Below are 27847 nucleotides of genomic sequence, written 5' to 3' on the forward strand. Positions count from 1 at the left end.
GGTAATATGCATTGGTAAATATTGGCTGAGACTCAATTTCCAAATATTATTGTTGAGTGATGTAATATGTGAGGTCATAAGCAGTGCTTTGCACAAGCACAAGTTATACTCTGCTCACTAACTATAACGGCTGCATTTCTAAGATTTTTTTAAATGTTTATTCCTAATTGTAACGTACCTGTAACCATTGTTTTTTTCAGAATATTTCTATGTTTTTCTAAGTAGTAGTTGCATTAGCACATTGGTGGAGAAAGGGGGCGGGGCCCCTAACCAGCTCTCAGAAATCCCGCTGTATAGGACTTACTGGAGGTACCAGGATAGCTTCTTGGGCCCCAAGGTCCCTCAGGAGTAAAGTGGACTTCATGCCCTAACCAGTAGTGTGTCAGGAGCTGAGTTTGGAGAGTGGTGGAGAAAGGGGGCATGGCCTCAGAAGACCTCTTAGCAAATGAACTGTGAGGGACTTACATCAGTTAACAGGATGGGTAGTTGGCCCCAAGGATGTCCTTGGGGTCAACTATCCCTCCTGTTACCTCCAGTAAGTCCCACACAGAAGGATTCCTCAGAGGATGTCGGAGGCCACGTTCCCTTTCTCCACTACTCTGAAAACACTCCTCCTGGTGCTCTACTAGTTGGGGGATGAAGTCCCCTTGTCTCTTGAGAGTCATTGGGGTCCAACTACCCCTCCAATAGGTGATGAGTATATATATATATATATATATATATATATATATATATATATATATATATATATATATATATATATATATATATATATATATATATATATTCTTTCCTCCAGGCGGGTTTGTTTAGGATCCGAGCCCGTTGTCAGTTGGTGCACATATACGGTAAACCAGAAAACCGGCAAATCTTTATAATTCCAATGTTGCACGTAAACAAAGCACACTCAGAGTCACGGGTATTCCAAAGCGGCAGTAGTTTATTCTTCGCTACGCGTTTCGACACGCAGAGTGTCTTGATCACACCTGCGTGTCGAAACGCGTAGCGAAGAATAAACTACTGCCGCTTTGGAATACCCGTGACTCTGAGTGTGCTTTGTTTACGTGCAACATTGGAATTATATATATATATATATATATATATATATATATATATATATATATATATATTCACTGAAAAAAATATAGGTTTCAGGTATGTTATAGTTTGAAATTAGCATTTAAAAAACCTTAGAAATTCACTTAAAAAACCATAGGTTTCAGGGACGTTATAGTTAGCTGGACATTTCACTCTTACAAAACCATAGAAATGTGTCCGTTATAGTTAGTTCAGCTAACTATAACTCATGCACCCGCAATGCACTGCTCATGACGTCACATATTACATCATTCATGACATGGTCAGTGACATCACTGATGACATCTCAAATGACATCACTGATGACATCATCCAGTGAATGTGTGTTTCTGTAAAGTTTAAATATCTTTTATATGTATTCCAGGGTGTATTGAAGAATGAGTGGGTGTATAAGTGTCTGGATGGAGGATTTAGTAGGTGTGTGACTGACTGTATAAGTGAGTGATTAAATGTGTCTTCCTGAATGCATGGGTTAGTGACTAAACTGTGTGAATGAGTCAGTAGCTACATGAGTGTCTATATGGGTTATTGATTGGTTGTCAGAGTATTTTGGGGGAGATTGAGTGTGTGTGTGTGGTGGGTGGGAGGTGCTTGACTCTGTGCTTAGATGTGTGCGTGGTTGATTCAATGGGTGTATGGGTTCAAGAGTGCATGTGGAAATAGCTGTATGATTGCGTGATTGTGTGTATGGGTGTGTTGGTGAGTGAATGGAGGTCTCAGTGGCATATGTCCAAGTAACTGCATATGTAAAAGGCAGTGTATGTGAGAGTTGAGGGGTATAAATGACTCTACATGATAGTCAATGATTGTGAGACTGGCTGTATGGATGAGTGTGTACTTGTATCACTGATTATATAAAAGAGTAAGTATGCATTAGTATCTGTATGAATAACTGAGGTGGTGTGTGTATAATTCTAAATGGGAGTGTGATTGATTCTTAGCATGACTGACTAGGTGTGTGAGTAACTGCATGGATTAGTGGTGGTGTGTGAGTGTCTGTATAGGTGTATGAGTGCATATGATAGTGTTGTATTGATGAGTGATTGCATGTATGAGTGATTGAATGGATGAGTGAGTGGATGTGTGTGTAGACCTAGGAATAAGTGAGTGCATATGTAGTAACTGGTATTGGTATGTCAAAGATTTAGAAAATGGTAGTCTGTATTTTACTGTGGGTGTATCAAAGGTTATATTTGAGTGTGAGGAGGTGCATCAGATTTTCACGTGGATGATGTCATCAGTCATGCCACTGACCATGTCGTGATTGATGTAATATGTGACATCATGAGCAGTGCATTGCGCTTGTGTGAGTTATAGTTAGCTGAACTAACTATAACAGCTGAATTTCTCTGGTTTTGTAAGAGTGAAATGTCCAGCAAACTGTAACATCCATGAAACCTATGTTTTTTTCAGTGAATTTCTAAGGTTTTTTTAAATGCGAATTTCTAACTATAACATACCTGAAACCTATTGTTTTTTCAGTGAATTTCAATGGTTTTTTAAATGCTAATTTCTAACTATGACATCCCTATTAAGTCCCCTTGAATCCTGATGATCCCTGGTGGCAAAGTAGCCCACCAGGTACATCCAGTAAGTGCCACAGACCTGAGTTTCAGAGAGGTGGTCTGAGGCCACGCCCCTTTTTACACAATGCTGCAAACGCAGCTTCTGGCACACTGCTGCTCAGTGGATGAAGTCCATTTGTGTCTTGAGGTCCTCATGACACAAGAGGACCTCATTGCCCCACCAGCAGTACACCAGAAGCTGTGTTTGCAGAGTGGTGTAAAAAGGGGTATGGCCTCGCAGCACCTCTCTGAAACACAGCCCTGTGGCATTTACAAGAGGTACCTGGTGGACTAGTTGGGAGGGGGGCGGGCCTGATGTGACAAGTGTGCAAACATGCCCTTTGGCGAGTTTTAAGTTGGGTGATTAAGTCGCCTTGAATCCTGAGGGTCCCTGGGAGCCAACAAGCCCACCAGGTACCTTCACCAAATGCCACAGAGCTGCATTGCAGAGAGGTGTAAAAAGGGGCGTGGCCTCGGACCACCTCTCTGCAAGGCAGCCCTGTGGTGCATACTGGAGGTACCTGGTGGGCTAGTTGGCCCCCAGGGAGCCTCAGGTTTGAAGGGGAATGAATTCCCCAACTTAAAATGCGCCACAGGGCAAATTTGCAGAGTGTTGCTGGGAGGGGGCGGGGCCTCCTGCACAATGCTGGGCTTTTTTGAAACAAAGAATTTTTTGAAGGGGGGCTCTGTGGCCCCCCTTCTTTTTCCTTTTTTTGGGCCCTGGGGACCCCATCCCCTGTGGCTCCCTCTCTCATGGCCGATTCCGGCCTAGGGGACACCATCCCCCGTGGCATGACCACATAGATTTCAATTTTTTAATGAGGGGTCTGCCTGGGCCCCCTCCTGAGGCCTCTATTGGCCCCGGGGACCCCATCCCCTGGGGCTGGCCTTTATTTATTTGTATTTTTGGGTGGTAGAGGGCCACGTGGCCCCCCTCCTGGGCCACTTCTAGCCCCGGGGGACCCCATCCCCGGGCCGGCCCTATCCATTGGGGACCATGTGGGAGCCCCAATGCCCCCACGGTCCCGGAGGCTACCCGTGTCCTGCGGGAGCCAGCATTGCTTCTCCACACGAGGAGCTGCTGATATGCAGCTCCCCATGTGGAAAAGCAATCTGCTTTGGATTTTGGAAGAGAGAGCATGTTTCCCTCCTCTCGCTTTCAAAATCCAAAGCAAGTTTGCTATGACAGGGCGGGAGCAGCACGGCTCCCGCCCTGCCATAGCAAACAGCAGTGTCCTTGGGGTGGGCACCCCGGGACACTGCAGGAGCTGGCCCTGTGGGTTGGCAGTCCCCACGGCCATCGAGGGCTCCTGAAAATAGCCCAGGGAAAGTGGTGGTCCCTGGGACTCTGGGGTCCATAACAGACCCCCCATTTTACATTTTAAGTGCCCCTGGGAGATTTGAGATGTCATCAGTGATGTCATGAGTGATGTAATATGTGACGTCATCAGCAGTGCATTGCGGGCGCATGAGTTATAGTTAGCTGAACTAACCATAGCTGGGGAATTTCAATGGTTTTGTACGAGTTAAAAGTCCAGCTAACTATAACGCCCCTGAAACCTATGGTTTTTTCAGTGAATTTCTAAGGTTTTTAAAATGCTAATTCCTAACTATAACGTGCCTGAAATCTATGGTTTTTTCAGTGAATTTCAAAGGTTTTTTAAATGCTAATTTCTAACTATGCATACAGAGATAGGACATGTGAAGAAAGAAGAAAAATCGCACAGAAAGAGCCTTTTTGCAAAATCATCCTGTATCCTCAACCTTTTTCAGACGGATACTGGTGGTAACTGAGTCTGACTAACCAGTCCTAGAGCCAGTGTTATGTTAAAAGACACTCAGAATACAGTGAAAACACCTACATACACTAGGGAACACTAAGCGTTGGGGTCCCCCTGTGATTAGCATGACCTCTGTAAGCCCCTAGTATATAATAAGGCAGGGGGATTAAAACTACCTCTTAAAACGTGCCACAGGGCGTGTTTGCACACGTCACCTCCGGCCCCGTCCCCTCCCTTCCCCACTGTGTAAACATGCCTTGTGGCCGTTTTAAGTTGGGAGATTAAGTCCCGTTGAATCCTGAGGGTCCCTAGGGTCCAACTAGACCACTAGGTACCTCCAGCAAACGCCACAGAGCTGCGTTGCAGAGAGATGTAAAAAGGGACACGGCCTAGAGAACCTCTCTGCAACGCAGTGCAGTGGCGCTTACTGGAAGCACCTGGTGGGCTAGTTGGCCCCCAGGGTTCCCTCAGGATTGAAGGTGAATTATTTCCCCAACTTAAAACATGCCACAGGGTGTGTTTGCACACGTTAACTCAGGCCCCGTCCCCTCCCTTCACCACTGTGTAAACACGTCCTGTGGCTGTTTTTAGATGGGAGATTAAGTTCATTTGAATCCTGAGGGTCCCTAGGGTCCAACTAACCCACTAGGTACCTCCAGTAAGCACCATAGAGCTGCTTTGCAGAGAGGTGTAACAGTGGCTCGGCCTGGACCACCTCTCTGCAACGCAGCTCAGTGGCGCTTAATGGAAGCACCTGGTGGGCTAGTTAGCCCCCAGGGGCCCTCAGGATTGAAGGGGAATTATTTCCCCAACTTAAAACGCGCAATAGGGCGTGTTTGCACACGTCACCTCAGGCCCCGTCCCCTCCCTTCCCCACTGTGTAAACATGCCCTGTGTCCGTTTTAAGTTGGGAGATTAAGTCCCCTTGAATCCTGAGGGTCCCTAGGGGCAAAATAGCCCACTAGGTATGTCCAGTAAGCGCCATTGCAGAGAGGTGTAAAAAGGGGCACGGCCTACACCCCCTCTCTGCAACGCAGAGCAGTGGCACTTACTGGAAGCACCTGGTGGGAAAGTTGGCCCCCAGGGTCCCTCAGGATTGAAAGGGAATTATTTCCCCAACTTAAAACGCGCCACAGGGCATGATTGCACACACGTCACCTCAGGCCCCGTCCCCTCCCTTCACCACTGTGTAAACGCGCCCTGTCGCCATTCTAAGTTGAGAGATTAAGTCCCCTTGAATCCTAAGGGTCCCTAGGGTCAAACTAGCCCACTAGGTACCTCCAGTAAGCGCCACAGAGCTGCGTGCAGAGAGGTGTAAAAAGGGGCATGGCCTCAGAACACCTGTCTGCAACGCGGCTCCCTGGCACATACTGGAGATACCTGTTGGGCTAGTTGGCCCTCAGAGACCCTCAGTATTGAAGGGGAATTAATTCCCCAACTTACAACTGGCCAGGGGGCGTGTTTGCAGAGTGCTGCAAGGAGGGGGCGTGGCCTCTGACGTGATGCCGGTCTTTTATTTATTTTATTTTTTTAAGAAGGGGGGCTGTGTGGCCCTCCTTCTTTTTCTAATTTATTGGCCCTGGGGACCCCATCCACCAGGGCCTACCCCTAATTTTTTTTTTTTTAAACAAAAAATTTGGAATGGGGCCGCGTGGTCCCTCTCCCAAGAACTTAATCGCCCCGGGGACCCCAACCACCGGGGCCGGCCTTTGTTTTTTATTATTTTTAAAAATATATATTTATAGAAACACCTCGGACATGCTGGACAAACCGTATGTACCTATCACCATGACTATTTGCGTGATATTCATTAAAAGGTGACTATGCATACAATGAATCCACGTGGAATGTATTTACACCGCTAGTGAAGCTCTGACGTGTCTGACACCCTACCGTGCCTAATCTCGGCGCCCCCGCTGGTGGGTACTCTCCAAGTAGACACCCTTGTCGTTTATTTATGCAAACATGGGTAGCTATTGACGGGCACATTTAATACACACGCACACCAAGCCATTCAAAGGGGATTCGACAAAAATTCGACCAAAACTATGCAAGAAACCTCCACTCACAGTTAATAAAACACACATCCACCGCCGGATGTGTAATACTTTTTATTTTACTCTCTGGAAAGGAGATGAACCTCACTTGAGAGTCACAGCGCGCTCCTGGCTGAGCCCAATGCCGTGTTACACCCACCAGTGCCCGCTGAGTGCCACACACCTCTGTGTTGTATTCCACCAGCTAGTGCGTATGCTATGACACTCTCTAGCCCATGTGCACTGTAACACCACCACGTGAATATGTCATGAAACACTTGCCTTCGCACGGGTTATTTTGCCCCATCTAACGTGCCTTCCTCGATGCCTATGTTATAACGCACAGCGCTATGCCATACACATTACAATCTGGGATCCATATCTTTGTCACAGTGCATATGCAATGTGACACTCCCCAGCACATATTTTATATTACAACTTCAGAGACTAGTTAGGTTACACAACACTGCCCTGTGCATGTTACACTCCAAGGCGCATATCGCATAGCACGCGCTAGTGCCTGTGCTATCTCACGCTCTCCAACGAATCTGTCATTGCGCACAATGTATTGCATTTTATATATTTCACGCCCCGGTTCATCTTATATCACACTTTTTGGTGCATAGTTTATACCATACACTATATCTAGTTTTCATTTTCAATCATGCTCTCCGGACTATGTTCTATATAACACTGCGTTCACCTACCCTTTTCACGGGCATTACATTTTGCGATGGGGGGTGGAGGGTCAGGGGGTGTTTCTGCCAAATGAGCCCAGAGTCACAGTCACAAACGTCCTCTTCTTCCTGAATAAAAGTGAGATTATGCTGCATACTTGTTCATATTTTAAGTAGTTCGCACAGACACACATTTTGAAAACAATAAAGTTCCTAATACCCACCTTCTCTGAACAGTTAGCTTGCTGCCCCATCCACCTCCTCCCTATCCTCTGTTATATGAATCCATGGACTAGCCTCCTCCCTCCTGCCATGCATGGTCTGATGTACTGCCACTGCCCTCCATTTAGCATGATGTACCAGTCCACTCCTCCTGCCGTCCATTGCCCAATTCTATGGCCCATCATTGACCTCCTGCTTAGCTTGCTGCCCCTATTCTCCTTCCCTCTGCCCTCCGATGTCTTTGTGCATGCCCCTGCTCCATCCTTTTTGCCAACCATATTCCATGGACCTGCCACTCCTATCTACTCTGAGTGTTCTGTTGAGCTGCCACTCCCCTCCCACCTGCCTAGCATTGTCAGATGACTGTAACCTGTCCCTGCCACCTCCACCCTGCCTGTCCACATGCCATGCCCCTATCCCCTTCCTCCTGTCCTCGATGGTCCATTTTACTGCCACACCCTTCTGCCCTCCATGGTCTGTTGTGCTGCAACTGCTCCTCCTGCCTGCCCCGCGTGGTCTGTTGTGGGGCCCCTTCCCCTGAACTCTTTTGTCTGTGCCCAGGTCCTGACCCTCCCTTTTATCCTCCATGGTCCTTTGTACATGCCCCTGCACCCTCCTTCTTGCCATGCATGGTCTTCTGTGCTGCCACGGCCCCTCCCACCTTCCCTGTGTGGTTAGCTAGCTGCCCCTGACCCCCTCCCACCTTCCCTCCATGGTCTGTGTGTATGCCATCATAGTCTCACTGTTGCTCTCCATGGCGTGTCTTGTTTCTAGTGCCCATCCTGCCTGACCTCCATGGTCACCTTGCTGCTCCTGCCCTGCCCCCTTGCCCCCAGCCCTCTGTTTCCATGTGCAGACCCCTATTCCCTCCCTCCTGGCTTATTCTGTTCCATTGTAATGCCCCTGATCTGTCCCTCCAGCCCTTTATGGTCTTTTATGCCACAGCTTTCTCTCCTGTCTGTCCATTATGGTCAGCTAGCTACCATTGCCTCTTTCCCCTCTGTTCTCTGTTGTCCATGTGCATGGTCCTGTCCCCTCCCTCTTGCTTTCTATGGATTGTTGTGCTGCACTCCCGTCCCGCATGCCCTGTGTGGTGTATTGTGCGGCTGCAAACCCTGATGCCTGCCCTGTAGGGTCAGTTTGGTGCATCTCTCCATGTCCCTCCTGTCCTCTGTTATCCGAGTCAATGTCCCTACCTCAATTCCTCCTGCCTTCATGATCCAATGTACCATACTTGCGAACATTTTGAACTTGGTAAGAGGGAGATTTTGAAAAAAAACTGGGGTATTGATTCTCCCCTTTGAGTTACATTGAAAAAGAGGAGATTGTAGACAGGAGACAGATCAAATAAAGCCCATTTGAGCTTAAAAACATTGGACGTTTCCTGGCTGAATTGGGTTTGTTGGCATGTATGGTTGTACTAACACTGCCTCTTCCTTCTGGCCACAATGGTCTAATATATTGCCACAGCCTCTCTTGCCAGTCCTGTATTGTTGGTTTGTTGCCCCTGCCCCCTTTCCACTGCCCTCCATAGTCTGTTGTCCTGCCACTGCCCTTCCTGCCTGCCCAGTGTGGTCAAATTGTTGCCTCTGCACCCTCCTACCTGCCTTCAATTTTCAGAGTCCGTGCCCCTGGCCTCTGCCTCTCAACAGTATCCTAATGAACAACTAGATTGCTAACATTCTATATTTATTACAAAAGTGTGTAACGCCTGATGTCATCTTGATGTAATCAAAACTGTATACCTAGAGCATTTCCTTTAGAAATTACATATATGAGAGGGTCTTATTTGCATCAAAATGATGGTTAGTGCTCTAAAAAACTAAAATGAGGACATATTTTCTGAGTTTTCAAATAGCGAATAAGCACTTTTAAATGATTTGTTATCTTTATGTTTTTTTATACAGTTGACCACTTGATTAAATGTTGCACTTAGGGGAGAGGATGTGGTGTTACTTCCAGAGCTGCAGACTTTGCAACTGGAGAACCAGGTTGGAGTTTCTGCTTCAGCTCAACATTCTGTGATTCTGGTCAAATCACTTAATCTCCCCATGTCTACAACCAAAATGAATTTGATCTTGTGTGATGTAACCAATGCTCATGTAAAGCACTCCAATACCTGACAAGTCTGCACTATATAAAACTGCAAAAACACAAAAAATAAGTGTTTTGCACACTTGTGCCATTGGGCTACATGTGGGCTACATCTGGGTGATATTTGTGCTGCATTTGGGCTCTTTTGTCTCTGGTGGCCATCTTGGGAGATTTATTTGTTTGAAGTTTCCTAATTTCCTCATTTACTGCAGTCTCCTCAGTAGGAAATGCTTTCAGTTTTTTACTTTGATTCCATCAAGAAGGTATTCAGATATGTCACACATTTGCCATAAATTCTGAATGTTAGCACTCTAGTTCCTCATTAGATCACTGTAGTAAAGCTACTGCTCACCACGGAAGTCTGCTGCTGGTATTAAAAGTGCATGTTTCAGTCTGCATGTCAGAATTTTTTAATGAAATAGAAGAGGATTTGAGAAGTCACTCACTATTTGCCCTAATTGTTCTTTCTTCAGCACTAATCATGATTTCTAATGCAAAATGAACCCCCTCAGTGTGTTCCATTTTCAATTAAATGTTTTAAGTGTTACCAGTTTATTCCAATCAAGATGGCTTCAGGTGTGGCATACTTTTGTCATAAGTAAGACAGTAAGCCCGCTAGTTGTTCTTAAGAACACTCTGGGACATTCTGTCATTGGGCTATACTTGGGCTACATCTTGGTGATATTTGGGCTACATTTGGGTTCTTTTGTCTCTGGTGGCCATCTTGGGAGACTTATTTGTTATGAAGTTTCCTAATTCCTCATTTACTGCAGTCTCCTCAGTAAGAAATACTTTCAGTTTTTTACTTTGGTTCCATCAAGAAGGCATTCACATGTGTCACACATTTGCCATACATTCTGAATGTTAGCACTCTAGTTGCTCATTAGATCACTGTAGTGAAGCTACTGCTCACCAGGGAAGTCTGCTGCCGGCATTGAAAGTGCATGTTTCAGTCTGCATGTCAGAATTTTTTAATGAAATAGAAGAGGATTTGAGAAGTCACTCAAAATGTGCCCTAATGTTTCTTTCTGCAGCACTAATCGTACTTTCTATGGCAAAAGGAATCCCCTCATGTTGTTCCTTTTTAAATTAAATGTTTTAAGAGTTACCACTTTATTCCAATCAAGATGGCTTCAGGTGTTCAATACGTTTGTCATAAGTAGGACTGTTAGCGCTCTAGTTGTTCTTTAGAGCACTCTGGGAAGCTGCAGTAGAACACAAAGGAATCAACTGACAGTCTCTGCCCTTGTTGGATGTACACGTTTTACTGAGAATGTCAGACTTCATTCTCACATGACTGAGAAAGATAATGTGAATTTACAGAAAATATGCTCTCTGTTTAGCTTATAGATCAACTTTCAAACCTCTGTGGGAAAAGCATGAGAAAATGGTTTTCTCACAAACATGATTCATGATATCACAGCAGAAGGCTTTTTCACATGGTAAAATCACCATAGAACACACCACAATTCCTAAAATGAGTATGGTACCATCAACAAATGATTTATAATGTAATTAACATCTTAAAACCTTCTATTAACTGCAATGCTATTTAATAAGGTGCTATCATGTATACTGGTCCCAAGATGGCTGCCAACACTTCTTGGATGAAGTACTGACAGCCAATCAGATCACGCTGAGATGTGTGGTTAGTCTCCGCCCAGATATATATGTGATTTTGATTTTGATTTTCTCAGGAACTACTGAACGGATTTACACCATTTAATCAAAAGGCATGACTCTGAACCAAGGTCTACCTTTCTGCCAAATTTGGTGTAATTCCGTTCAGCAGTTCGGGCTGTAGCTGTGGCTAAAGGTCCTATGGGAAATTGCATGGGGAAACACGTTTTGGGAACCCCCTTTTTTCTCAGCCCCTGCTACACGAATCATCCCGAGACTTTCAGGATAGGAGCGGACCGGAGCTGGCCAAAAGTTTTGAAACTTTCGCGAAGATTCGTCAACGGGCGCCAAAGTTATTCCAAATAGAATGTTGCGGATTTCCTTATACATATATATATATATATATATATATATATATATATATATATATATATATATATATATAGATAGATAGATAGATAGATAGATAGAGAGAGAGAGAGATAGATAGATAGATAGATAGATAGATAGATAGATAGATAGATAGATAGATAGATAGATAGATAGATAGATAGATAGATAGATAGATAGATAGATAGATAGATAGATAGATAGATAGATAGATAGATAGATAGATAGATAGATAGATAGATAGATAGATAAAATACAGATTGGGAAAGGCTGGTAATACCTGCTGAAACTGCCGTGTCATGGGAGGCCCTACACATTAAAGTGAAGGTGAAGCTATCAGCCCTCATGTGCATGCTCTCTGTTCATTACATGGGGAGTTGTTTTTGTATATATATATATATATACATATTACCTACTGGCGGTCGCCAGTAGGTAGATATAGTTAGGACCCTGTTTCCATAGGAAATCCGCAACATTCTATTTGGAATAACTTTGGCGCCGGTCGACGAATCCTCGCAAAATTTTCAAAATAGGTGGGGCGCTACGCTCCGCTCCTACCCTGAAAGTCTCGGGGGGATTCGTCAAGCAGGGGCCGAGAAAAAAGGGGGGTCCCAAAACGCGTTTTCCCCATGCATTTTTCCATAGGACCTTTAGACACAGCTACAGCCCGAACGGCTGAACAGAATTACTTGAAATTTGGCAGAGAGGTAGCCATAAGGTCAAGGAAGTGCCTTTTGCAGGTCTGGTGTAAATCTGTTCAGTATTTCCTGAGAAAATAGCATTTAAAAGCATATATATATGTGGGCGGAGCCTAACCACACATCTCATCCTGAGATCTGATTGGCTGTCAGCACTTCATCCAAGAAGTGTTGGCAGCCATCTTGGGACCAATATACATGATAGCACCTCATTAAAAAGCATTGCAGTTAATAGAAGGTTTTAAGACTTTAGTTACATTATAAATCATTTGTTGATGGTACCATACTCATTTTAGGAATTGTGGTATGTTCTAAGGTGATTTCACCATGTGAAAAAGCCTTCTGCTGGGATATCATGATTGAGAGAAAAATATTTTCTCATGCTTTTACCACAGAGGTTTGGAAGGTGATCTATAGGCTAAACTGAGAGCTTATTTTCTGTAAATTCACATTATCTTTCTCAGTCATGTGAGAATGAAGTCTGACATTCTCAGTAAAACATGTACATCCAACAAGGGCAGAGACTGTCAGTTGATTCCTTTGTGTTCTACTGCAGCTTCCCAGAGTGTTCCAAAGAACTACTAGAGCGCTAACAGTCCTACTTATGATAAACGTATGGCACACCTGAAGCCATCTTGCTTGGATTAAAGTGGTAACTCTTAAAACATTTAATTTAAAAAGGAACAAAATGAGGGGGTTCATTTTTCCATAAAAAGTATGATTAGTGCTGCAGAAAGAAAAATTAGGGCACATTTTGAGTGACTTCTCAAATCCTCTTCTATTTCATTAAAAAATTCTGACATGCAGACTGAAACATGCACTTTCAATACCAGCAGCAGTTTTCCCTGGTGAGCAGTAGCTTTACTACAGTGATCTAATGAGCAAAAAGAGTGCTAACATTCTGAATTTATGGCAAATGTGTGACACATCTGAATGCCTTCTTGATGGAATCAAAGTAAAAAACTGAAAGTATTTCCTACTGAGGAGACTGCAGTAAATGAGGAAATTAGGAAACTTCATAACAAATAAGTCTCCCAAGATGGCCACCAGAGACAAAAGAGCCCAAATGTAGCCCAAATATCACCCAGATGTAGCCCAAGTATAGCCCAATGACAGAATGTCCCAGAATGTTCTTAAAAACAACTAGAGCGCTTACTGTCTTCATTATGACAAAAGTAAGGCACACCTGAAGCCATCTTGATTGGAATAAACTGGTAACACTTAAAACATTTAATTTAAAAAGGAACACAATGAGGAGGTTCATTTTGCCATAGAAATTATGATTAATGCTGAAGAAAGAAAATGATGGCACATTTTGAGTGACTTCTCAAATCCTCTTCTATTTCATTAAAAAAATTCTGACATGCAGACTGAAACATGCACTTTTAATACCAGGAGCAGACTTCCATGGTGCAGTAGTTTTACTACAGTGATCTAATGAGCAACTAGAGTGCTAACATTCAGAATTTATGGCAAATGTGTGACATATCTGAATACCTTCATGATGGAATCAAAGTAAAAAACTGAAAGCATTTCCTACTGAGGAGACTGCAGTACATGAGGAAATTAGGAAACTTCATAACAAATAAATCTCCCAAGATGGCCACCGGAGACAAAAGAGCCCAAATGTAGCCCAAAATCACCCAGATGTAGCCCAAATATAGCCCAATGACAGAAGTGTGCAAAACACTTATTATTTTGTGTTTTTGCAGTGTTATATAGTGCAGACTTGTCAGGTATTGGAGTGCTTTACATGAGCATTGGTTACATCACACAAGAACAAATTCATTTTGGTTGTAGACATGGGGAGACTAAGTGATTTGACCAGAATCACAGAATGTCGAGCTGAAGCAGAAACTTCAACCTGGTTCCCCAGTTGCAAAGTCTGCAGTTCTGGAAGTAACACCACATCCTCTCCCCTAAGTGCAACATTTAATCAAGTGGTCAACTGGATAAAAAAACATAAAGATAACAAATAATTTAAAAGTGCTTTGTCGCTATTTGAAAACTCAGAAAATATGTCCTTATTTTAGTCTTTTAGAGCACTAACCATAATTTTGATGCCAATAAGACCCTCTCATATATGTAATTTCTAAAGGAAATGCTCTAGGTATTACATTTTTGATTACATCAAGATGATGTCAGGCGTTCCACACTTTTGTAATAAATATAGAATGTTAGCAATCTAGTTGTTCATTAGGATACTGTTGAGAGGCAGAGGCCAGGGGCACGGACTCTGAAAATTGAAAGCAGGTAGGAGGGTGCAAAGGCAACAATTTAACCACACTGAGCAGGCAGGAAGGGCCGTGGAAGCACAACAGACTATGGAGGGCAGTGGAAAGGGGGGCAGGGGCAACAAACCAACAATACAGGACTTGCAAGAGAGGCTGTTGGAGGGAAGATCTATTACGGGTCAAGGAAGCTAGGGGCGGTCCCCAGATCCCCGGGAGCCACCACAGAACTGAGCAGGAGAGTGAGTCAGGGACAAAAGGGGCACCTTAATTTGAGCCGGGGTGCCTAGGAACGCTTGCTCCAAAAATGAAGAAAACAGACATATGAGACATGGAATTGGAGGCAGAATACAATGGCAGTTTAATGAGAAGATGCAACTTCAAAGAAACCGCAGAATAGAGACATAAAGTACAAAATACAGAATCCAGATAATCATACAGCTGTCATAATATTCTCTGTATCTCAATTAATGTGCTGACAGAGAGAGAGAGAAAACACATCTATAAATGCATCATGAGAAACAAGTTACACCAAGGAAAATGTTACCTAGGAACACTCACGTTTACTCTTAGAGCAAGCATTCCTGCAATTACAATACAAAATCTTTTAAATGCAAAAGTAAAGAGAACAATGGTTAAACATAACATGACATTTCATATAGGTAAAATAGAATAAGATACTTCAAGCAAAGCAGAGCAAGACATTTTAAGCAAAGGAAGACAAGAGCTCCCAGCTCTTGGGGAAAACCTGCACTGCCTGTTAACCTACATACAGACGGCGAGGTAGTCCGTCGATATCTGTGGGTGCTCCCTTTTTATATCATTTTGTGGGCTCCTTTGCACGCTACATCTACCTACGTATGCTACCCAAAAGCTTCGTCTGCAGATTTTACCAGACATTTCGTCATTTACCCACTTAATGCTGACAATGGACTGGGTGAAAAGGTCAGTCTCTCAGGCCAATCGCTTATCGTAAGTTCCATAGAGCAAGCAGAAAATAATGGGTATTGTACGGGAATTCAATATATTCATGTATAAAATCTCCTCAGTTCTCCTAACTTGACGCTCTGCGGTTGCCACTTCCTTAAAAGCGGGAAACCTGCCCAGGAAGCAAGTACCAGTCCAGGATGCAGCCTACTGTATGTCGACAGCTTCAGGGGGATGTTGAACTTTGATACCGAGCACGGAGCACTCGGGTAGGGTGGGGGCTAGTTTGGATCAGAAGGCCTCGCAGACCTGCCTTCAGACTGCTATACACTAAAATTGCAGAGCTATGGTCAATTTAACAAAGAGGCCTACATATTGAACAGAAGGGCCTACACAGGGGTTTTATGCTGGCTGAGTGGTAAGGATGTCTCAGGATAATTATATAGCAACACAGGACCCGCTGGTCAATTTAATACGGCCTACAAATGCAGCTGGCAGGGCAAGGACAAGGGTCTCATACTTCAGGTGTGGACAGAACGGGCCAGGGGCCCCCTGTGATACAAAATCTACCCTCCTTCAAGGCTGTGGCAATGTAATAGACCATTGGGGGCAGAAGGAAGAGGCAATGGTAGTACAACCATACATGCCAACAGACCCGATTCAGCCAGGAAACGTCCAATGTTTTTAAGCTCAAATGGGCTTTATTTGATCTGTCTCCTGTCTACAATATCCTCTTTTTCAATATAACTCAAAGGGGAAAATCAATACCCCAGTTTTTTTTCAAAATCTCCCTCTTACCAAGTTCAAAATGTTCGCAAGTATGGTACATTGGATCATGGAAGGAAATGGGATAGGGACATGGACTTGGATAACAGAGGACAGGAGGGACATGGAGAGGTGCACCAAACTGACCCTGCAGGGCAGGCATCAGGGTTTGCAGCAGCACAATACACCACACAGGGCATGCAGGACGGGAGTGCAGCACAACAATCCATAGAAAGCAAGAGGGAGGGGACAGGACCATGCACATGGACAACAGAGAACAGAGGGGCAAGAGGCAATGGTAGCTAGCTGACCATAATGGACAGACAGGAGAGAAAGCTGCAGTATAACAGAACATAAAGGGCAGGAGGGACGGATCAGGGGCATTACAATGGAACAGACAAGCCAGGAGGGAGGGAGTAGGGCTGGGGGCAAGGGGGCAGGGCAGGAGCAGCAAGATAGCCATGGAGGTCAGGCAGGATGGGCACTAGAAGCAAGACACACCATGAAGAGCAACAGTGAGACTGTGATGGCATACACACAGACCATGGAGGGAAGGTGGGAGGGGGTCAGGGGCAGCTAACTGACCACACAGGGAAGGTGGGAGGGGCCATGGCAGCACAGAAGACCATGCATGGCAAGTGGGAGGGTTAGTGGCAGCACAATGGCTATGATGGGCAAGAAGGAGGGTGGAGGGGCATGCACAAAGGACGATGGAGGATAGAAGGAAGGGTCAGGACCTGTGCACAGACAAGAAAGTTCAGGGGGAGGGACCTCACAACAGACCACACGGGGCAGGCAGGAGGAGCAGTTGCAGCACAACAGACCAGGGAGGGCAGAAGGGTGTGGCAGTACAATGGACCATGTAGGACAGGAGGAAGAGGATAGGGGCATGGCATGTGGACAGGCAGGGTGGAGGTGGCAGGGACAGGTTACAGTCATCTGACAATGCTAGGCATATGGGAGGGGAGTGGCAGCTCAACAGAACACTCAGAGTAGATAGGAGTGGCAGGTCCATGGGACATGGTGGGCAAAAAGGATGGAGCAGGGGCATGCACAAAGACATCGGAGGGCAGGGGGAAGGAGAATAGGGGCAGCAAGCTAAGCACAGAGTTTAAGCAGGAGGTCAATGATGGGGCATAGAATTGGGCAATGGAGGGCAGGAGGAGTGGACTGGTACATCATACTAAATTGAGGGCAGTGGCAGCACATCAGACCATGCATGGCAGGAGGGAGGAGGCTAGTCCATGGATTCACACAACAGAGGATAGGGAGGAAGGGGATGGGGCAGCAAGCTAACTGTTCAGAGAAGGCGGGTATTAGGAACTTTATTGTTTTTAAAACATTGTGTCTGTGCGAACTACTTAAAATATGAACAAGTATGCAGCATAATCTCACTTTTATTCAGGAAGAAGAGGACGTTTGTGACTGTGACTCCGGGCTCACTTGGCAGAAACACCCCCTGACCCTCCACCCCCTATCGCAAAATGTAATGCCCGTGAAAAGGGTAGGTGAACACAGTGTTATATAGAACATAGTCCTGAGAGCACGATTGAAAATGAAAACTAGATATAGTGTATGGTATAAACTATGCACCAAAAAGTGTGATATAAGATGAACCGGGAGTGAAATATAATATGCAATACATTGTGCGCAATGACAGATTCATTGGAGAGCGCGAGATAGCACAGGCACTAGCGCGTGCTATGCGATATGCGCCTTGGAGTGTAATATGCACAGGGCAGTGTTGTGTAACCTAACTAGTCTCTAAAGTTGTAATATAAAATATGTGCTGGGGAGTGTAACGTTGCATATGCACTGTGACAAAGATATGGATCCCAGATTGTAATATGTATGGCATAGCACTGTGCGTTATAACATAGGCATCGAGAAAGGCACGTTAGATGGGGCAATATAACCTGTGCGAAGACAAGTGTGGCATGACATATTCACGGGGTGGTGTTACAGTGCACATGGGCTAGAGAGTGTCATAGCATATGCACTAGCTAGTGGAATACAACACAGAGGTGTGTGGCACTCGGCAGGCAATGGTGGGTGTAACACAGCATTGGGCTCTGTCAGGAGCACGCTGTGACTCTCAAGTGATGTTCGTCCCCTTTCCAGAGAGTAAAATAAAAAGTATTACACATCCGGCAGTGGATGTGTGTTTTATTAACCGTGAGGGGGGTTTCTTGCATAGTTTTGGTCGAATTTTTGTCGAATCCCCTTTGAATGGCTTGGTGTGCATGTGTATTAAATGTGCCCGTCAATAGCTACCCATGTTTGTATAAATAAACGACAAGGGTGTCTACCAGGATTAGGCACGGTAGGGCATCAGACATGTCAGAGCTTCACTAGTGGTGTAAATACATTCCACGTGGATTCATTGCATGCATAGTCGCCTTTTAATGAATATCACGCAAATCGTCATGGTGATAGGTACGTACGGTTTGTCCAGCATGTCCTAGGTGTGTCTATAAATATATATTTTTTAAAAATAATAAAAAACAGTGGCCGGCCCTGGGGATTGGGGTCAAAAAAATATAATTAGGAGACTGGCCCTGGGGGATGGGGTCATCAGGGCCAATAAATTAGAATAAGAAGGGGAACCAAACAGCCCCCCTTCTTAAAAAACTAAAATAAATAAAAGACTGGCATCGTGCCGGAGGCCATGCCCCCTCCGTGCAGCACTCTGCAAACGCGCCCCCAACAGGCATCTCCAGTATGCGCCAGGGAGCTGCGCTGCAGCCAGGTGTTCTGAGGCCAAGCCCCTTTTTACACCTCTCTGCAACGCAGCTCTGTGGCGCTTACTGGAGGTACCTAGTGGTCTAGTTTGACCCTAGGGACCCTTAGGATTCAGGGGGACTTAATCTCTCAACTTAGAACAGCCGCAGGGCGCGTTTACACAGTGGTGAAGGGAGGGGACGGGGCCTGAGGTGACGTGTGCAAACACGCACTATGGCACGTTTTAAATTGGGGATATAATTTCCCTTCAATACTGAGGGCCCCTGGGGGCTAACTAGCCCACCAAGTGCTTCCAGTAAGCGCCACTGAGCTGCATTGCAGAGAGGTGGTCCAGGCCGTGCCACTTTTTACACCTCTCTGCAACGCAGCTCTGTGGCACTTACTGGAGGTACCTAGTGGGCTAGTTGGACCCTAGGGACCCTCAGGATTCAAATGAACTTAATCTCCCAACTAAAAATGGACACAGGGCGTGTTTACACAGTGGTGAAGGGAGGGGACGGGGCCTGAGTTAACGTGTGCAAAAACGCCCTGTGGCCTGTTTTAAGAGGTAGTTTTAATCCCCATGCCCTATTATACACTAGGGGCTTACAGAGGAGGTCATGCTAATCACAGGGGGACCCCAACGCATAATGTTCCCTAGTGTATGTAGGTGTTTTCACTGTATTCTAAGTGTCTTTTAACATAGCACTGGCTCTAGGACTGGTTAGTCAGACTCAGTTACCACCAGTATCCGTCTGAAAAAGTTGAGGGTACAGGATGATTTTGCAACAAGGCTTCTTTCTGCTCTTCTTTTTGTTCTTTCTGCACGTTATCCTTCTTCCTGCACTTATCTTCGTATTTGAGGACTTCTGTTGCTTCTTTCTGCACTTCTTTTGTTTCTTTCTGTGCATTTTTTCTTCTTTCTTCACATGTCCTATCTCTGTAGGCATAGTTAGAAATTAGCATTTAAAAAACCTTTGAAATTCACAGAAAAAACCATAGGTTTCAGGCACGTTATAGTTAGGAATTAGCATTTAAAAAACCTCAGAAATTCACTGAAAAAACCATAGGTTTCAGGGGTGTTATAGTTAGCTGGACTTTTCACTTGTACAAAACCATTGAAATTCCCCCGTTATAGTTAGTTCAGCTAACTATAACTCGCGCGCCCGCAATGCACTGCTGATGACGTCACATATTACATCACTCATGACATGGTCAGTGACATCACTCATGACATCACTGATGACATCTCAAATGACATCACTGATGACATCACTGATGACATCATCCTTGTGATAGAGTGGCAGACCTCCTCTCACCCTAATATAACCTTTGATACACACATTCAAAAATAGAGACTAAAATTTTCAAAACAATGGACATACCAATACCAGTTACAACAACCTCTTCAGTAATTCTAAGATCCACATACACATCCACTCATTCACCAACAGTCCTATACAGTCACTCATACATGTACTCACTCATCATATGTACTCATACACCTATACATCCTGTTACACAATGCCACTCATCCATAGAGTTACTCACACACATAGTCACTCATGCTAATAAAGAATCAAACATACATTTACTTGCATATACAGTTATACACACACCACCATACTTACTTCTACGGAAACTTACACATACTTAGTCTTTTAAACAATCACTTATAGAAACACATACTTATTCATACAGGAACTCTTTCAATCTCTCACTCTCACTCTCACATATACTCACATATATACACCAATAGTCACATATACTAGTTTAAAACATATGTAGTTACTCATAAAGACACTATTGAGACAGTCATTCACTCACTAACACACCCATACACACACTCATCCACCCATACAGTCCTGCACACATGCTGTGTTCAACACATACAAACAGTGAGTCACTCATTCATGCACCTATGCACTACGTAATACCCCCCACCGAACCATGCAGACACTCAGACTGATACTCAAAAAACCAACTAATAACCTATATAGACACCCATGTAGCTACTCACCAACCCATGCAGCCACTTATACACAAAGTGAGAGACTGATACAGATATTTACATATTTAAACATTACTCACTAAGCCATGTATTCACTATGATACACTTAATCAGTCAGTTACACAATCAATTTTTCAAAAACAAATCATCCATTTAGACACTTATATACCCATTTATTCTTCCATCGACCTTGAGATATACATATATAAAACATATTTAATTTTCAGAAAAACACACATTCACTGGATGATGTCATCAGTGATGTCATCAGTGATGTCATTTGAGATGTCATCAGTGATGTCATGAGTGATGTCACTGACCATGTCATGAGTGATGTAATATGTGACGTCATCAGCAGTGCATTGCGGGCGCGCGAGTTATAGTTAGCTGAACTAACTATAACGGGGGAATTTCAATGGTTTTGTACAAGTGAAAAGTCCAGCTAACTATAACACCCCTGAAACCTATGGTTTTTTCAGTGAATATATATATATATATATATATATATATATATATATATACGGGCCCCCAAATGAGGAAACCGCATGCCTATCCGTGGTGGCAACGCTGCCACGGAAAGGCTGCTTTCCACTGCTATCATAATATGGATGGCAGTGTCTAGCAGACACCTCCACCATCTCAGGCCCCTTTTCCGCCCGGCCACCTGTGTGACCGGCGGAAAACCGGCGGACGGTCTTTTCGTCCGCTGGGGTCCCCCCTCGCCATCCTAATATGGGGGGGGAAATGGCATGTGGTGGAGGAGAATGGCGGGCGGATACTTCTGTATAAACTTCACTCTCATACATCTACGTTATTCTTTAAGGGATAGGGTACAATTTAAACATAGAGGAGGTTCTATAGACCTTGTTGACAAAACAATCAGTAAGTTATTGTGTCTCCTATATATGGAAGCAAAACTAAGGGGCCTATTAGGATGCGGGCGGACTTTCGTCCGCCCGCCACCCTAGCGGTGCTGGGACCGGCCGCCAGTTGTGCGGCGATCCCGCACTGGCAATTAGGATGCCACCGCCACCGTGGCGGTGGCATCTTCTATTCCCAGCATTGTGGAGGGCGGTGCTCACAGCACCGCCCGCCACAATGCTGGGAATGCACATCGTGCATTGGCATGCACAAGGTGACAGGCATCACGCGGTGCCTGCCACTTCGTCCATGCCAATGAAGAGGGGTACCATAGGTACCCCCCATGTGCCCCCCACCCCCCAACATCCTGGGGGCCTGCAACGGGCCCCCAAATGAGGAAACCGCATGCCTATCTGTGGTGGCAACGCCGCCACGGAAAGGCTGCTTTCCACTGCTATCATAATATGGATGGAAGTGTCTAGCAGACACCTCCACCATATCAGGCCCCTTTTCCGCCCGGCTACCTGTGTGACCGGCGGAAAACCGGCAGACGGTCTTTTCGTCCGCTGGGGTCCCCCCCGCCATCCTAATATGGTGGGGGGGAAATGGCATGCGGTGGAGGAGAATGGCGGGCGGATCGCCACCGCCATGCGGGCGGTGGCGATCCGCCCGACATTCTAATAGACCCCTAAATGTTTGTTTTACATTCTGTTTAATGTATTTATGACAAAAAACAAACGTTTCCATAGAAACAACTCTCATTAAACCTCATATTAATATGATATTCGCACAATCTCTCAGTTCTAGAACGGACATGGAAATCAAAATATTATAAAAACAAATATTTACATTTTTGGTTTTAGCAACACCTAGGGCACTTGCAGAATGCTACAAAATGCTTTTTAGGGCAGAGTACAGGCTGCGCTTGCTGTCTTCCAGAGAGCATGTGATCAACTGAAAAAAAAAGAAAATACACAGAAAAGAGATTTGGGTCGGCCTCTTCAGCCACTGGTTTGTTTGAGTTAGCCCGCGTCAGACATAGCATACATGAAGTGCCTGTCACATATACGACTAGACCACATCATTTTTTGGCACAGAAAGTAGCCTGTCTCAGGCATTGCAACTGATGGGCCCCACAATTACTTCTGCCTGCTATTTCCATTCTCCTCAGGAGGCCTACATGAGTTACCGCTGCAGAATCTCGTCCCACTTCCTACCTGCTGCGGCTCCTTCCACCACCAACACCGTCAGTGAAGCAGTTCTTACTAGTTTTGATCAACTTTTAATGCTGTTGAAAAACATCATACCGTTAATCATTAAGAAATTTACCGATGCGTGGTAAGGAGAGTTCCCCATCATCAATAAGATGGCCTCTACATGGACGTAATGTTGCAGCAGGTATCTCACTTGAGTGGATTCCACTAACAATGCAATGGAGTTCCCGTGCTGGGCCTTTTATTAGCAGTATCATTTTATCACTAATCATCTGCCAAAAGCATGAAAATGTGCCCTGCCATCAACAGACGGCCCGACATCCAAGCTACTGCAGATCACTGGGTCTTTTGCTGCTTTGGGGCAGCATCACCACTGCGAGACATGCTCTGTTCATCCCTAAATCCCACAGTGCTCACAAATTTTGCTTAGTGAATGAGAAGGACAGGAGACAGGCTGGTGGCACATTTTAAAAGAGTACTATTGTTGGGTTGGATGACAGCCTGTGTCCCAAATGTGAAGTAGTTGCAGGATATGAAATTGGGATTGAGATACCCCAGATTGAAGTCCCCTGTCTTTTCATGCTCAGATTCAGTGGATTTTCTTTAAAAAATGGAACAGAGAGGAGAGTTTCCGGTCCAGAAAACACAACTTGTAAATAAAGGGACCCCTCTAAGAGGCGTATAAGGTTAGGGAGAAAGAGGGGAAAACCAAACAACTGAAACAAAAAACAGCTCCCCTAAGACCTATATTGCTTTACCAAGGATTCAATCTCGTATGGGTTAAAATACAAGTCTAACTTTACATAGTTTTGACATTCAAGTACACATGGACATGTTCTTTTTTTTTTAATTCATTTTATTTTTGATTCTTGTTGGTTTGTATCTGTTATTAATCAGTACATATTACTCTATATTTTTTTGTAATGTTCACTAGAACAACACATTTTTTTAACCATTTTGTAGTACAAAAATAAATACACCTTAATATATACAGTGTAAAACAAATGTGACAGCCCCCAAAAGATAAATCAATCAAATATCTGACACATGCATTCCTCACACTCACTCCCAGTCATACAAGACACATACACTTTTGGGTATAAGGAACACATAGATGTAAAACGTTTCCGATGGACAGATTCGATGACCAAAGGTATGCGTGCACGTGGTCTCTTATTTTTGTACTACAAAATGGTTAAAAAAATGTGTTGTTCCAGTGAACATTACAAGAAAATATAGAGTAATATGTACTGATTATTAACAGATACAAACCAACAAGAATCAAAAATAAAATGAATAAAAAAAAAAAAAAGAACATGTCCATGTGTACTTGAATGTCCAAGCTATGTAAAGTTAGACTTGTATCTTAACCCATACGAGATTGAATCCTTGGTAAAGCAATATAGGTCTTAGGGGAGCTGTTTTTTGTTTCAGAAAAAACAACTACCAGATGGAGTGCAGTACATTGCTCTGCACCTACAAGTCCTATGCTCGCCCTGAATCCACAGCACACCTCAATCCTTGGGACCAGGCAATGTAACAAATGGTCAAAATTATTTGTACATAAGACACCCACGGATGTTGATAATTGAATGTCTAAAATAGGACAGTGCACTGCAATATACAAAAAATCCACTAAAAACACAGAAAAAACAAACCAACAGACAACACAACAGCAGTCCTACAACACAAATCAATCAACACCATTCATTGAAAACATTGAATACATTCACCTAACGGAAGCCACACCTAAAGGCTTTGCCCCAGCTTACTTCAAGATGCTTGGTCCTAAGTATCTTCTCTGTACCATCAAAATTGGAAAAAGAACGAAACCTTGCTGCACTGCCCTATGCAAAGTAAAAGGGCAGGAATGCATCGTATTTAAGCAATATGGTGCACTCCTTTCCTTTCTGTCTGCGCAGGCGCAATTTCAGCAGCCTGGTCTTAGCATAGGCACTATGGTGCAAGGGTGCCTCCATTGCATACAGGTTTGTTTTTGTGCAGGAAGGGGTGCCTTCCTGCACAAAAACAATCCTAAAATGCATTTTCTTCTTTCTATGTGTGCTGCAGAATACAGCACACATGGAAAGTGAAAAAGCAAAGAGAAATGAAGTTATTTCTCCTCATTACTCCTCACCTCGGAAGGCGTACGGATTTGGCGCTTTCTCAGGTTTACATGCTTTTGTAAATCTGGGGCAGCCTCAAATTCCATGGGTGTTACATTGGAAATCCCACTGCCACGCCCATGGAATGCCTCCTGGGCGCAGAGTAAGGAGATGCAGCAATCTGCACTGTGTCACCTTACTCATGATTTATGAGGCCACTCAAAGCAATGCAGGTTGGCTTTGTGTGAAATCATAATTCACGCTCATGTACCACTTTACATGGTGCAAAAGTGATACAGGGCTCTCATAAATAAGCCCCTGAGTCCGTTGTTTCACTGGGGATATTTCTATAAATGCTTGCTTAACCCCTTCCCCGCTCATGACGGAACCACTCCGTCATGAGCCACGGTTGCGCTGTGCTCATGACGGAGTGGTTCCGTCATGCTGCGGCCGTTGGCCGCCGCTCCGCCCATGCGGTGCTAATTCCCCGCCTGTGCGGTCGATTGCGCAGTGGGCGGAGACGTGACAGAACCACTCCGTCATGAGCACAGCTCTACCGTGGCTTGTGACGGAGCGGTTCCATCACGAGCACAGCGCCACCGCGCTGCCCCCAAACCACCCCCAGCGCCACGGCGGAATTCCTGCCGCGGCGAAGGGGTTAATAAGACAGTTAGAAGCCTCTTGGTCTTGGGTAGTAGGGGAATGGTGGTCTGGAGAGCAGGGTATGGGCTGAAAGAATAGTTACAGTGACTGTGACTGAGGACAGAAAAAGTGCGACTGGCAAACTGAGGCAACCCTTGTTTTTCTCCTCTTTCTTGCTCTCACTCTTGTCTACATCTTTCTCTCTCTACCTCTCTCTCTCTGATGTGTGCAATGTTTCATTAAAACTTTACAGGACTTATTTATGAGGAAACGGCATAGGGCAGCACTGCACGTTTTCTTTCTGCGTTGCCCTAAGCCAATGTGAAAGGGCGGGAATGCACCTTATTTATGAAATACAGTGCACTCCTATCCTTCCCCGCTGCGCTGGTGCACTATTGGCTGCCTAGCGCCAACATAGGCACCCTTGCACCTCTGTTGCAGGCAGGATTGTTTTCGTGCAGGAAGGGGTACCTTCCTGATCAAAAACAATCCCATGAGGCGTTTTTCTCTTTCTATGTGTGTTTCGGAATGCAACACACATGGAAAGAGGAAACATTAGGAGAAATACAAATATTTCTCCTCGTTATGCCTACTCTGGGGAGGTGTAAGATTTTGAGGCTGCAACAGTTTTACGTATTTAAGTAAATCTGATGCAGCATCATAATACATGGGTGTTGCATGGTTAAACCCACCACAACGCCCATGGAATGCCTCTTTGACGCAGAGTAAGGCAAGGCAGTGACTTGAGTTGCTTTGTCTTACTCTATTCCCAGGAGGCCATGCAAAGCCTCTGCATTGCCTCATAGATAAGATTCAGAGGCTTGCGCTGCTGGAGCGTCAAAGAGGGACGCTCCCAGCACAGCCTCACATAAACAAGCCCCTACATTTTTTATTTCTGTGACTGATTTTGATCGGTTAGCTAGGTTCATATTGAGAGTTTCCTTTCTTTCTTTTCTTCTCCTTCTATGTATCCCTCTGACGTATGTCCATCATGTTACTGGGGTTTGTGTTCACTGCAGATTTTTCAAGGTGCGATCGAGAACGTATGTCAGGGTAATTAAAAAGGCAACCCTTCCACTTTTTGAGACAATAGTAGCACATATGTGATTGGAGCAGAACGCCTGGTCTACATGTCACTCGGAGGACACACTAAAATAGGGACTGGTAACACGACCATCAGGGCCGTTTCTAGGTGTTTTGCCGCCCTAGGCGAGAATTGCAAAATGCTGCCCCCTCCCTTTAACTATCATCACTCTTTCCCCCATCATCCAGGCTAGAAAAATTAATGCATTAGATATTCCCAAACTCATGTTTTTTGCCGCCCTCCCCCTTTTGCCACCCTAGGCTGCCGCCTAGACTTGCCTAATGGTAGAAACAGCCCTGCCAACCATGCAATTAAGAATACTGTGGTGCTTAGCATACGCAACGTTTTTGGCGCTATTTCTATTTTTATATTATGTTTACTATTTTAGTTTGTGTCTCTGTCTATAACTCTGTCTGTTAATTGTATTATTCTAGTCTGGAACAAGACTTTGCTTGCTCTATTCTACAACTGATAATCGTTTTTCTTCGTGCAACTTATGAATAGGAGCCACACAAGGGTAGGTGGTCATAAAACCCCAAAACAGGACTCTCAATAGGCGTTGACTGTGTGCCTCTCATTCATTTCCACAGAGTGGTCAGTCAATTTTGCACTGGTGACCAAATACTATGTAAACTATATTGGCTTCTGCCTAAAGGAAAGCAGTAGTACACAACAGCATGTGCTCATGTGTTAAAAGTGAGAACGGACATATTAAGTGACTACAGCACTGCCTCCCCCATGTAGTCACCAGACTCCTCCCCGTCTTTAATGTCTGATATCAGTGGCCCCTTCATCAGATTTAAGCAATTTGACAGTGATAGTTCAGATTAAGATCTCCATATGCTCTCAAGTTGTGCACAATGTCCAGCATCCACTCCACCAGCACAAACATAGACACCATCACCACCACCATCACCACCAAAAAACACCACCTCCTCGACTGAAAGCACCATGGTACTTTCTATGGAACCTTGGAAGCAAGGCAGCATGAGCAAGTGAACACAAGGCATCTGCAACGTGGCACTAAAACCAACATGTCTGTCAATCCCGTGTCTGATTGTGCCACACTTTATTGCATTTGAAAGTAAACAACAGGTTGGAAATT

The sequence above is a fragment of the Triturus cristatus genome, chromosome 11, assembly GCF_964204655.1.
Source record: "Triturus cristatus chromosome 11, aTriCri1.1, whole genome shotgun sequence".
In the NCBI taxonomy this organism is placed as follows: domain Eukaryota; kingdom Metazoa; phylum Chordata; class Amphibia; order Caudata; family Salamandridae; genus Triturus; species Triturus cristatus.